Here is a 13041-nt window from a genome sequence, read left to right on the forward strand (position 1 = left end):
CAAAAGCTACAGGAGCTCCATGTAGACACGAAAAGTTGGCAATTAAAAACAAAGCATACAAACATTTTTCTCTTAAATTGGCCTCACGTTGACATATTTCTTTGTTGAGTGACTCTGAGACAAATGATTGTTACACCTCGTCTCTGATTGGTTTTTCTTGGATTTCAGTAGGTAAAAGGGCTGATTTGTTTTCACAACTCATCATGTCAAGTCATGACTGTTTAGCAAATATTGTTTTACAAAAAGTAATATTATGATAAGCACTGTTAAGCAAATGTTAAGATGTTTGTTGAGCACAAAAGTTGATTTGTATTTAGCATGTCTTAATTTTAATAAACAATTGTGTGCTTTAATTTACATATAAATATTCATAAATCAACTTCCTTAATCTTTCGTACTTTAATACCAACAAACAAAAGAATTTACAGTATATTTCACAAGCATAGTAAACTTGCTGTTTTTAATTTAGATAAACAAAACAAACAAAAAAAGAACATTCGTCGACCTTCTTTACTATTCAAAAAATGTTATTAATGAAATGCCTGACCCCAGAAATAACAGTAACACAAAATTCTGATTTTTTAAAATTTGGACCTTTATGTGGTCCTTAAACATAATAAATAATAATAATAACATACATATACATTATGTTATCTAATTTGTATCATAAATGATACATTAAGCATTACATGCCGTTCTCGTGGTGAAACAAAAATAACTAAAGTCAGATTGAACACAATAAGGGCCAGAAATGTAGCAATATAGGGTTAAACAAACCAGGACTTAGGAATAATGGATTTCCTGTTTTAATGCATTATTAATGCAAACTGTTGGGATATGCTATCTTTGCATTTTCTGTACCACAGAAAAATGTGTTTTTGGCTATATATTCTGGCCAGAATGAAAACAGGCACTAGATTTGTGCATAATCAATTGCTCAAACAAATAAACCTATCAGGTGAATTAAGAATTATGGAATTTCTGGATGAGACACAGTTGTACCTGTATTCATCCTTCATGTCTGGGAGAAACAGGATATGAAGTCAATGTAATTCCTTTGAAAGGTATTTTCCACTACCCGATCTTCCTCCCGTCTTCCTGGAACGAGCATCACTCTCAACATGTCTGCCTTGCAGCGTTTCAACACTTTCCCACGGGACTTGTGCGCTTTTGTTAGCATTTCTGTCAACACGCGCGGCCTAATTGCTTGATTAGCTGAGGTTGACTGGCCTGTTAATTGAATACTAATTTGGATCTGATGTGTTTAATGAAGATGCTCATTTACTGTTTGGCACCCATCCAAGAGTTAGCTTGATTCGAGTGTAGAATCAAGCAGAGGGGATGAAAGTCAACAAGAAGAGGCGGCTTTTGAAAGCAGATGAATCAAATGTGCAAGGTGATCGCATTTAATAGCGTTATCTCCTTGAAATGAAGCTTGCTATTTTATGGCAAGGTCCTGATGTGAGTAGAAAACAAATTACACACCACTGAAATTGTTGTATTAGCGTTTTAATTCAACCCATTTTGCATATTGTCCTAACAGGAGTGTCAGAAAATGCTAACCGTTCTATTAATCAAGACTGTGTGCTCCCTGTGGAAACTATGCTAGACACTATTCTTTTCATATCTTGAACTTGCAACCAAAACAATTAATTACCAATACTCTCGGTCAAATATACATATTGTATCCACCAGCAAATTAATCTTTTTACAAGTCAGAACAATAGTGGGGATAAGTTTCAGAGTTTACAATTTCCGGTATTGTATTGTAACAGTTTTTCACAAAATCACAAATGTCCTTTTACTCAATCATTTGAGATGGTAGCATACAGTCTTGTACCAACATAAACACAGAACCACCTTAGATGAACATTCTAACCAGTCCTCCCACTATGAATCAACTGGACATCTCTAGTTGTCAATGGCATGCAATGGGTTAAATACTATATAAAATTTATTTTTAAAATTAAAATTTAGAATGCTATTGAGGCCCATAACTAGTGTATTTATGTTTTTATTCAATGTATTTATTACAAATTTTTTTTTATAAAAAATAATCTAAAAAAAATACAAAAATTATTAATAATTATTTTAAAAAATATTTTTTATAGACTTGACATCCACTTTTATTAACCAGTTACTAACTGATAATTTCATTTGTTCCTCATAAATATACAGTATATGTAAAAGTGAGAGAGAAAAGAGAGAGAAGTTGTCACTGATAAATTGAACCAGTCCACATCATCAAAGTCTGCCATTAGCCCCAACCCCCGCCAGGAAAAGAAAAAAAAACTGATTAAAAGGGAACAACAATGATTAAATGATTTCCCCAAACTCTCCCTCCAAGGCCTAAGAATCGCAAGTGATAGTTTTTTTAACCAAACCATGCTGGGAGGGCTGATAGCGAATGATCATTCACTGTCATCCCTCCCAATTCAAATGGATTGGACACCTATTACCATCAGTGGGAGCCAAGAAGTTAAATGTATGTACCCTACCTAACTCTTAAAAACACCCAGATTTTCAATCTTGAGTCAACATAATGTCACACTGCTCCTTCAAGGTAAATGAGAGGCACCAGTTTATCACACTTCTGAAATGACTCTTACTATTTTCACCACTTCTAATAGCAATACAAGGATAGACCAATACCATTGATTTGTGAAACGATAACCTTTACAATTTTTCAACAAACAGGGTTTCCAGTAACAGCATCTATCTAACCACAATAGACACTAATGACCAATTCAATAAATCCATATGTCGTATTGTAGTAGACATGTGCCGGTTACCGGTTTCACGGTTTACCGTGGTGTGAAAACGTCGCGGTTTCAAAACCACTAAAATTTTCCGTCATACCTTAGTACGGTATTCGCTATTTTTCATGTGCCAAAATGCAGCCGAAGTGGCTTGGTGCGGCACCGCTAACCCCTTCACGTTTGTTGCCGTGTCACTAAACAGCCAGCAAACCCAAAAACAAATCCTCCAAACACAAGGCGTGCTTTTCTTCAATTTATTGAGCTCTCAAATCGTGGTGAAATATACAAATAAATACATTTAAAACGCTGTACAATTGTATTTTTCCACGTGTGATTAGGTTCAACAGGATAGCAGTAGCTCCATTAAAAAGTTCGCCAAAAACAAAACACACATTTTCCTTTCAAATTCAATATACAAACTAACTAAAACTTACAAAGACGAATGTTAGCCTAGGCTAAACTGGGAGAGCAGCTTCTTTTATGTCTCACAGCCGCTGAGTGAGAGAAAAGCTTGAATGCAGGGGGGAAAGAAAAAGAATCGCGTCAAAGATCGCTAATTGAGAGAGGAGGTCTCACTCCTCACTTTTTTTTTTTTCCTTAAAATTTTTTTTTTTTTTTTTTTAGATGAAACCTTTCCTCAACAATATTTACATTTTAACTAATTTATAAAACTAACTTAGACATTTTTAACTAACTTATTAACTTATGAATTCTTTGTTCTTTTTAACAAAGGCATGGCATCATGTAGACTAGAGTTGACACAGTGGCTGAAAATGGCGAAACTTCACTTGAGATTCCCCCCTCAAAAAAAAGTCATACAGTATATATTTTTAATTTTATTTAGAAGTGTTTTTACTTTTTATAGCAATTATTTTGTTCTTACTCTAATATTGAGCAACTTGAGCTGTGGCTGTGGGTATAGTCTAGGTTCTATTTATTTTAATTTTATATAATGTTTGTTATTTTTTGCTAATTTATTTATTTATTTTCACATTATATTCATGTTCCAATTTGCAAATATGTTTTGAAAAAAAATCCTGTTCAATGGATTTTTTTTTTTTTTTTTAAACCCATACATCTCAAAATTTTGGAGCTATAATTGCAATACCGTGATACCGTGAAACCGCGGTATTTTTGCTCACGGTTATCGTACCGTGAAAATCTCATACCGGCACATGCCTATATTTTAGGGCTATGATATTTACAATATTTTAATGCAGTACTACTGGACTGCATCGTACTCAGTTGTTCAAAATATTCTTGTATGGATTAAGCGCAGAAAGGCAGATGTTCGTACTGTTAACTCATTTGCTCCCGGAACCGTATAAATACGTTCTATTTCCAAATGCTTCAGTGTCCCGATTACGTATTTATACGTCTTTTGCGTTTTTTTGTACAAGAAGCATCTAGAGCTTTCGATCTATCGCCAAAACAAAAAACAACCCTCAAAACCCATTTTAAAGCAATAAAACTGGCCACTGGAGGGCAGTAGCGCATTTGTTAAGAGCCCACAACTCAATTCAAACAGTACAACTTTATTAGGGAAGCTAGCAGAGCCCCTCCGCAGCTTGCTGCTCATGTCCACCGCACGCTCGAGGGTCCTGCACGGAAACGCGCACGGCCAAACCAGTTCCCCCCCAGGAACATAAGTTCCCCTGGTGAACGAGACAGTGGTCACCACAAAAAAAGACTTAAAAAAAAATCCATCTTTACGAGACAGTCGGCAATGAGGGAAAAGTTTAACCGCTGTCGCAGCCACCAAACGTCATCTCTCAGTTAGGTAAGTGTGAATAAATTGTTACTTTGCTATGAAAAGCTCTATTTGGCTGGTTGTTCATGTTATTTTGTAAAAGGAAAACATTATTCAGATGTTTGGGATGACACTGAAGCAAAAAATAGCCGTGTTAAAGTCAAAATTATGTTTGAAATTTTTGCGTTTACAAAAAGCTCATTTTCTCCGTTTTTTTCATCAGAAATTGGAAAAATGCTCAAACTAAGCTATTTTCTAATGCTGATTTCTAAAGAATGAAATAACGTATGAACTTACTTTTTTTTTCTGCTGAAAGAAGAGAGTCTAATCTTTCTTTTGGTGGGTTCCATGTTTATATAGCAATAGAACAGAATTTTTTGTGGGCCGTGCAAAATCAGTCAAAATCCAGTAAAATGGCCGGGAGCGAAGGGCCTTGCTCCGGTGAAAATGGCTGGGAGTGAATGAGTTAAACATGCGCTAAAACGGTATGACATCATGAACCATATCATGAGAAAACACATGATCAAATAATAAATAAACCAAATTGCAAACTTTACGGTATGTTTATAATGTCCTTGACGGATAACATTTTTTATTTCCTTTCCAAATCTTCTTTACATGAGTTTTTTCTAAACCACAGTCGCAAATGGCAAGGTCTTCCAATAATTTTCGGGCAGCTTGGAATGTAGTCTCGCTCACGTCCTCAATTATGCACAAGGACATTGCATTTAAAACCAATCAATACAAACTTGATTTCGCTTTAGCATTTGGGGCTGGTGGGAGGGCTCCCAAAGGGTTTTGGTAACCTTCCTTCAGGTGCAGCACAGCTCAAGGCCTTTCATTGAATGCTCTTCGCTTTTGTTGGCCAGTCCACTTATATTGCCAAAAAGACAAAACATTTCCCACAAAAGCGGAAGTGGATGAATATCTCTACTGTATATTCCATTTTGGGTGCATCCGTGAAAATCCCAAAACATGGTGACTTGCTTGCTTGAGGTAAAAATCAAAGTTTGATAAGACACCTGAAGAGAAGCACTTTTGTATCCAGGATTCAGGCTATTCCTTTTCACCAGATCCATGATTTTCTCTCCCAAATTTCCATTTCAGGTGTAATTGTTGCAGTTCAGCATGTGAGCTCAAAATGTTGGGCCTCTTGTTTCCAAATTGGGTTTGAGAGACCGAGAGCTGATCGATGAGTTTCTCTACACAAGACACAAAGAGTGTTAGAAGAACAGTAGATAAATCAATTGCTGTGGTTTTGTCAGTTTTAGGAGCGATAAATGGCTCCTGACCTTAGCTTTTTTGAGCTAATGTCCTTCTTGCCTCGTGCAATCATGCCCACCACACACATGCAACACTTTACCTGAGAGTGCGTCAGAACAGGCCAGGAGCATTAGAAGCATTAGTGACCTCAGGTGTTGAGTGGACCGCCATTTTTAACACAAAGCATGAATTTCTTAGCATTATCGCGCCATCTATTACTTAGCCGATTACTTTGCGCAGTAGTCATTAGTCACCCTCGCGCGCTTAATGAGTAAGCAATTACCATAGGTTGTAGCCCAATCCCAGTGGCCCGGCAGCATAGTCCGGACATGGCATCCCAACCTGCTTGGCTCTGCGTCCGTCGCTCGCTAGGATTCCCCCTCTTCTTCCTTGTACCTCTTCTCCCTTTCGCTGTGGCTGCGGACTCTCTTTCTCCATCCTCTCTGCAGCCTCTCTCTTTCGCTCCTCCCAGCTCCCAGGCTGCTCTGGGTTTTAGACGGATCACTCTCACAATGGTTGATCAATACAGGTATTGATCCCCTGGCAAAATGTTTAGAAAATCCTTCTGGGCAGTCACGGTGCAGCAGAGAGGCGGGGCGGCGAGAGGGCCAGCGTGCCATGTTATTCTTCGGCGAGAGAGCCACCGCCGCCCCGATTGGCTGCCAGCGGTGCCGAGAAGAGGGCTGGTACGCCGTGTGGAGTCTTGGTCACCGTGGTTTGGCACACTGGTCCCTGGCTCACTCTGCAAAACTTCCCGGACCACCAAAGCAGAGCACCGCCCCGTGTTGACTGCTGGCCAAGCGTTGGCACCCGCTTCCCCTCCATTCACTAGGCTAAGGGAAATTAATTTGCATAAATTAGCAACCCTGCAGGCAGCTCTTAACGATGATTTAATTCACGCTGGCTTGCCTCTTTTAGCAGGAAAACACCAGCTTGCTAGCACGTGTCGTTTAATACAATCTCCCCAAAACCATGAATGTCAGAGTGGGGCCAAAGGAGAACCATTAACCCAGCATGTGCCTGTTTCCAACAGGGATCAATCCATGAATAGTTGTCTTGCATGTTGCTACAAAACAAAATGACTCATTGGGCAAAATTAGCAGCCTGTTAGAACACACACAGGTCTGTATAATGATAGACAATTTCATTATCCATGTATAAGAATGGAGAGACAGACAACATATTCAAAGTCAGTTCACCCAGTAGCCAGTGTCTAAGACCCTGAATACAGGTAGCTGTTTGAACGTGTTGTCTCATTTCAGTACTTTTTGAACAGTAACCTTTTCCTAAGCAGTAGAATTGAATTTTTTTTAATCCACTAGAACATTTCAAGGATATGCACTTGTATGCCATTATGTGACTCTTCTACTCTCTCTTGTGCGACCTGCTGATGACACAATAAGCTCAGTGGCCACAACCCTTGGTGAACATCCTGTCTGAAGCTTCTCAACTGTGAAATACTGATGATCAATCGTCAGGTGTGATCTTTGTCTTATGTTAGCATGTGAACATGATGAAGAAGGCTATGCAGGAAATGTATTAGCCAATTCAGACATCCCATACCTTTTGTGAACATTGGCTTGTGGCACCTTATAAGGCCACTTGAAGTTTTGCTATCACAATATGTATTACAGGCCACACCAGGATCAACAGTGTACTGCATTTTTGCCTGGGATTTACCAAGGATGCCAGTAGGTTTCATCCCATTCGGTCACATTCTGACAATATCCCTCACATTTCTCATGTCTGACACAGATGTACCAAAGGACCCAAATGCTGAAACAGTTCAGTTCAAACAAAAGTTTTTTTGTTTTTTTTTACCAGTTGATAAGGTTAAAAAAAAAAGGAAGATAGCGAAAATCACAGCAACAGCTGGACACTAGTGATGTCATGAGGTGCGCCGAGCCTTCGAAGCGTGTGTCGAGTAATGAAGGGACTTTTCCGCGAAGCGCGTACTGAGGCTCGCTTCATTTAGGGGAGGTTCTGAAAATGATGACGTCCAAAGCCTCGCTGCCCAGCTGTACCACGTGTTTGCTTCAGAGAGTGCTTTAGATTTGCTGCGCGGTTTGACAGCTCGCTACAGTCTATCAACACCTCTGGCTGCATTCAAAATGTGGGTGTTAGAAGGAGTGTTGTGATCAGGTAAGAGTTTGGATAATTTGGAGGTGGTTTGGAGAGTGAAAAGTTGAAGTGAGTTGAGAGAAGGGTACAGCAGCTGATACTAGTATAAAGCCAGCAAGAAAGAGGACTTTCTCTCTATGGAAAAGAAATATTTTTTAAATAAAACAGAATGAAAATCTCCACCATCCTGTCGCTACATCAATGTCCAAATTGCACAAGCATAATCAGTAACCTTTTTCATGTTACGCGAAAGCGTTTCGTGTTCTCTCTGATTACGTGTGACGGGTTCACGCAAGTCCGTTGTGTCGAAACCTCCCTTTCCTCATGTGGGTGCGCTGGCAGGCAAACGGGGTAGCCCGGGCTTTTGGGTTGGTGGTCAGAGCATCCGCCTGCCGTGCTGGACGCGTCGTGCGAGTGGGTTCGAGTTCTGTCCTGGGTAAGGCTACGGATTGCCGCGCACGGCCCGGATCCATGCAACACCGGCTACATTCGCACATGTCATTAACAGAAAAAGTAACATTGCACAACCTGCCACATTATGATAATGTCATTTATGAAATTATTTTCATACATACACAGACTACATTAAAATATATATACATACTGTATATTGTAGGTTTAAGTTCATGAGTGACGTATGACTGTGACTGTATGTCGCCATGTGGCCACTCCTCTTACTGGACTCAAAAGTTCATACGTTTATATGTATTAATTTGTTGTACGTTGATTTTTGGGGCGCTGCTTGGCACTGCTGACCTACAGGAGACATCATATCATATATTTTTATGACTGAGGTGCTGATTATGTCGATGTGTGCGTTTTTTGTCTCATATGTATAGGTCCTTTTTTTATTCATTTATTTTTTTTATTTTTGATTCAGGGGGTACTGCCTCACTCATGTGGTTGGGAGACAAATGACTGTGATGATACACTTAGCCAGTAGGTGGTCCGTGTACACATGAAGCTCCGAGAAATGAACCCTTTCTCGAACCAATTGGCTCAAGTGGTGCAATGCCTCATGAGGCTTCATCTCACCATCACTACTGGACACCAATCAACTGAGTCAAATCCACAAAAACAAAAGGCATTTGTTCAAAAACATCAATTATGGTCAAAAAGGGCTTACACAAGGATGTGGCGTAGGACGTGGCAGGATAGCAGACAAACCGACAATGACTATTTACACAGAGGGTCACAGGTGGACACGATCAGCCTGATTGGCAAGAGCAGGAAGTATAGTTAAAGCAAGGAGGAACGCTAATACCAAAATAAAAGAATCTGACATGAACCAACACAAAACATTAACAAGACTACCGAGGTGTGACAATGTCCAAGCTTCATATAGCTAAAACGTAGATGCCAGACAGTGTTGAATGACATTCTTGGTGTTACTCTCTAGTCAATAAATGTCAAAGTGTGTCATCACTGGGTTGTAACAAAGAGATTTAAAGTGCTCCACAAAGGCACAGAAAACATTAAACTATCAATGGAAGCGCTTAGAAATTTTTTTAAGATGAGTTGTAGAACAAGGATTCTTATAAATAAAAACATGACTCCTTAAGAGGACGTGGCATATATACAGTATATGTTGTTTTTTTTTTGCACTAGCTTGACCCTAATTGGGAGGTGCTAATAACTTTTCAGTGATGAAATTGTTTATTACGATACTTTACACAGAGGAGATAATAACAGTGTAACTTTTGACATGATGTAACTTGCTCTCCTGGTCCAGCGCTTACTGAACAGGATAACTGAACATCTGTCCACCATAAGACCGACTAGAATTGTTTGTTTTTGTCTGAGACCATTTTGTTAACACCCCTTTTTTCCTTCACATGCAGATACCCAGGTACAGCACCATATTGTTTTAACACTTTGCTGAATGACCAAAGTGTTGGATTATGTAATTATACACAGATTAGAAGATTGCGAATAAACACTCACTATTTTGCCAACTGCAGACTATGATGGACAACTGGAAAAGTGCCTTGAAATATTTCTAGTTCCTTCAAACAATAAAGTTGTAATTACACCAAAGGCCATTCAATACCATAGCATGCTGTGAAGGAGCTGAGTCCATTGTCATGTTGTTTGCTGTTGGGAGAGTTGTGTGTATTTCTCTCTTCCACCACTTCTCCCAGGGTCTTTTTAGCTGACACTCGTCCATGTTTTTTTAATGCCACATGGACATGCTGTACGTGCCTGACTTTCATCTATTCCCAACGCACCTATTTTTTATTTGTATATTCATTTTGAACACTAGCCATCATTTCCCTCTTCATTTTTTCACCTCCTGCTCCTTCCTCCACCTGCCTTTCCCATCTGTGTGAGTGCATGCTATTCATTTCATATGAATGCAGGGACTCTTTGGTGCATGCTTCCAGCAGAAATCAATTTCAGCTCAGACAGCATAACCAAACAAAGCTCCACGCTCATTTCGGCGAGGGCCTCGATGTAACCCATCTCTCTCATTCTGCATTGGAAGACATTTTGTTCTCACTCTGATGCCATTATGTCAGTCACTACAGACGTGTGCTGATGTGTGACTGCTGTGGCTAAATGAATCCTGGCAAGCAATGATCGTTAAAGAGTTGACAGTTTGCATCTGTTAATGTATATGTCACTTTTGTCACAACCGTGTATATCTGTAAACAAGAAGAGGGGTTCTCCCGCTGCTGTGTGAATGAGACACACCAGAGCTTCTTTTTGCACAATCAAAGGAGGCAGTGCAACAGTTAACGCAGCCTCTGGATCGTCCTCTTTCCATTGCTCTGCTGTTATTGATTTCAGACAGACATGGAGACGGACGCGAAGAAAGGGCCTTTTCACAGGGAAGTTAAACGGTCAAGTAGTGGGTAGAGGGTGGCTTTCACCACTTTATTGATGATGTGGAAAAATGTCACTATTATGGAGGCCTTTGCAGCAGATAGCGAGCTGATTGGATGAGTGCCCCCAGGTCAGAGTGGAGCATGTTTCCCCCCCGCAGCCAAACGAGTGCAAATAGAAGAGGAGAGGAATTCACTTGATCTGACGGTTAGGTTCGGTTCTACCGGGACTTCTGGTGAATTGTGCAGGAGAACACCAAATCATTACATTTCATTTCTCATCCATTTATTTTCAGAGAAAATGAGGGTACCGGTGGCTGCTCCTCATAGGATACAAATCGTTAAAATCATATAAACAGAAAGGTATCAACATGTCAATCATTCGGCAACCTAAAGCAGTGGGGAGAAGACTGAGTGCTTTAAATTCTAGTACATTCAGTATTGTTTATTCATTTATGTATACATTTATTTCTTCATTAATTTACAAGTGACTTTTTGGAGGGGGTTAAATATTCTTGTCGTTTTTTTTTTTTTTTTTTTTTTTTTTTTCCTTCAAATCTGTTTTTCAAAATGAAAATAAAACAGTACCAGTTACTTGGGGTAATAAAAAAAAAATCCCATAAAGACCTTTTTGGGTCATATTGGCCATAATATTAACATTTTGGTGTACACGTATGGTCTCAATTATAATTATTATTATTTTTAAAGATCAATCTTTATGTTTGTATTTTTTGTTTGAATAAATGAACGTATAAATTTGAAAATGTTAATTGAAAAAAATCAAATCAAAATGAATAAAAACTTAAATGCTCTCAAGTTATAATCCCCAGTAACATTCTAGATTTGTCAATGTTTTTTGGCAAAGTATTTAACAGACTATCTTCCACTGACAGTGACGGACATCCATCCATTTTAACTGGGATGGCCAGCATTGAATGATCATCTTTCACTGCCAATGATGGCCATTCAAAATGGATTGCATTTCTAACACCATCAATGGTAGCCAATGAGTTAAATGAGTGCTCCGTAAAGGGTAAAAGGTGAAATGTCTTCGACAACCAAGAGTCCAGGTCCATAATTCAACCTTTTTCTTGACCTGGATAAGTAAGAATTTACACAGTTATTCTTAAAAACCACATGAATTTTACTCTTGGATAAAGGTTATGCACCATGCCAAGAATGTACTTCCTTGTGACACATGTTTTTATGTATAATTAGCCATTAAAATCCGATTGTTTTGGATTTACTTGGGGAGATATGGTCAGGACTCATCAAATGGCTAAGGGTTCAACTTCAAGCTACTCTCAAGCCCCGCCCTTTCACGTCAGTCAGACTAATTAGCCGAGCATATCACCCAGCTGACCGCCCCCTCCTGCCAGCACAAGACGGACCGGAAAGGTCAGCATGCCACAGCACAGAGCGAGCAGTGCTTAATCAGAGGTGAAATGGTTTCGTTTCCAAATTGATTCCAGTTCAAATCAAACAAGAGCGTCCAGTGTTAAGCCGCCAAAATATGCAAGGCCACTGGCATGTGATGGATGGCATGTTATTTATTTTCTACTCTGTATGACACATTGTACATAGAATGTCAAGGGAACTCTGTTGGAAAGTTCAGCAGTAAAATAAAAACACATCTACATCACTTTTATAACATTGACACTAAGCATTAAGGATATATTTTGTCTTCACTCCTTCTAACAAAGTAAACTAAGTACCATTAACGTTAGGCCCCTGAAGCATTATATATCTTTTTACACACTCTTAAAAACTACTTTTATACACTTGCCACAGACATGTACTGCATACATAGAGCAAAGCGTCTGAGCTCACCCACGTGCCTACACGCCGCACGACCACCAACTCCCTCGCACTGACTGCATAATATATGTAATGAAATAATTTTTCCAGTGGGATGGTTATGGCTGGGGGATGAAGATGTGTTGTGAATATCAATGTGGCATCCCCCAGACCCACTGGTTCAATTGGTCTGATGGTAGGGGGTAAATGAAGATGACAAAGTGAGAGCAGCGTTATACCTTTGCCCAAAGCTACTGTGAGGAGTCCACACAGGCAGGGGAGGGGCTCTTCATTTACCCCATCAGTCATTATTGAGTGTCCTCTGCTGTCCTGTATGTCCTGCATTCACTCTGGTGTTGAATGCTTCAGTACATCAGAAGAGTCTCTAATTATCACATGACATGACAACCGTCTATCAATGAAAAAGTATAGAGAGTTTCGTCAAAATACACTGTCAACAAAAGTATTGGGACATCTGACTAACGCTCATATATATATAGAAAGCAGAATTGGAGGACTCTGATCC

At 39.4% G+C, this 13041-nt stretch overlaps 1 protein-coding gene across 13 annotated transcripts in view; it reads left to right on the forward strand.

Annotated features, from left to right (window-relative positions):
- zfhx3b (zinc finger homeobox 3b) overlaps nt 1-13041 on the forward strand; it is a 533557-nt gene that overhangs the window by 272008 nt on the left and 248508 nt on the right. The window lies entirely within an intron of this gene.

The sequence above is a fragment of the Corythoichthys intestinalis genome, chromosome 1 (assembly GCF_030265065.1).
Source record: "Corythoichthys intestinalis isolate RoL2023-P3 chromosome 1, ASM3026506v1, whole genome shotgun sequence".
NCBI classification, from domain to species: domain Eukaryota; kingdom Metazoa; phylum Chordata; class Actinopteri; order Syngnathiformes; family Syngnathidae; genus Corythoichthys; species Corythoichthys intestinalis.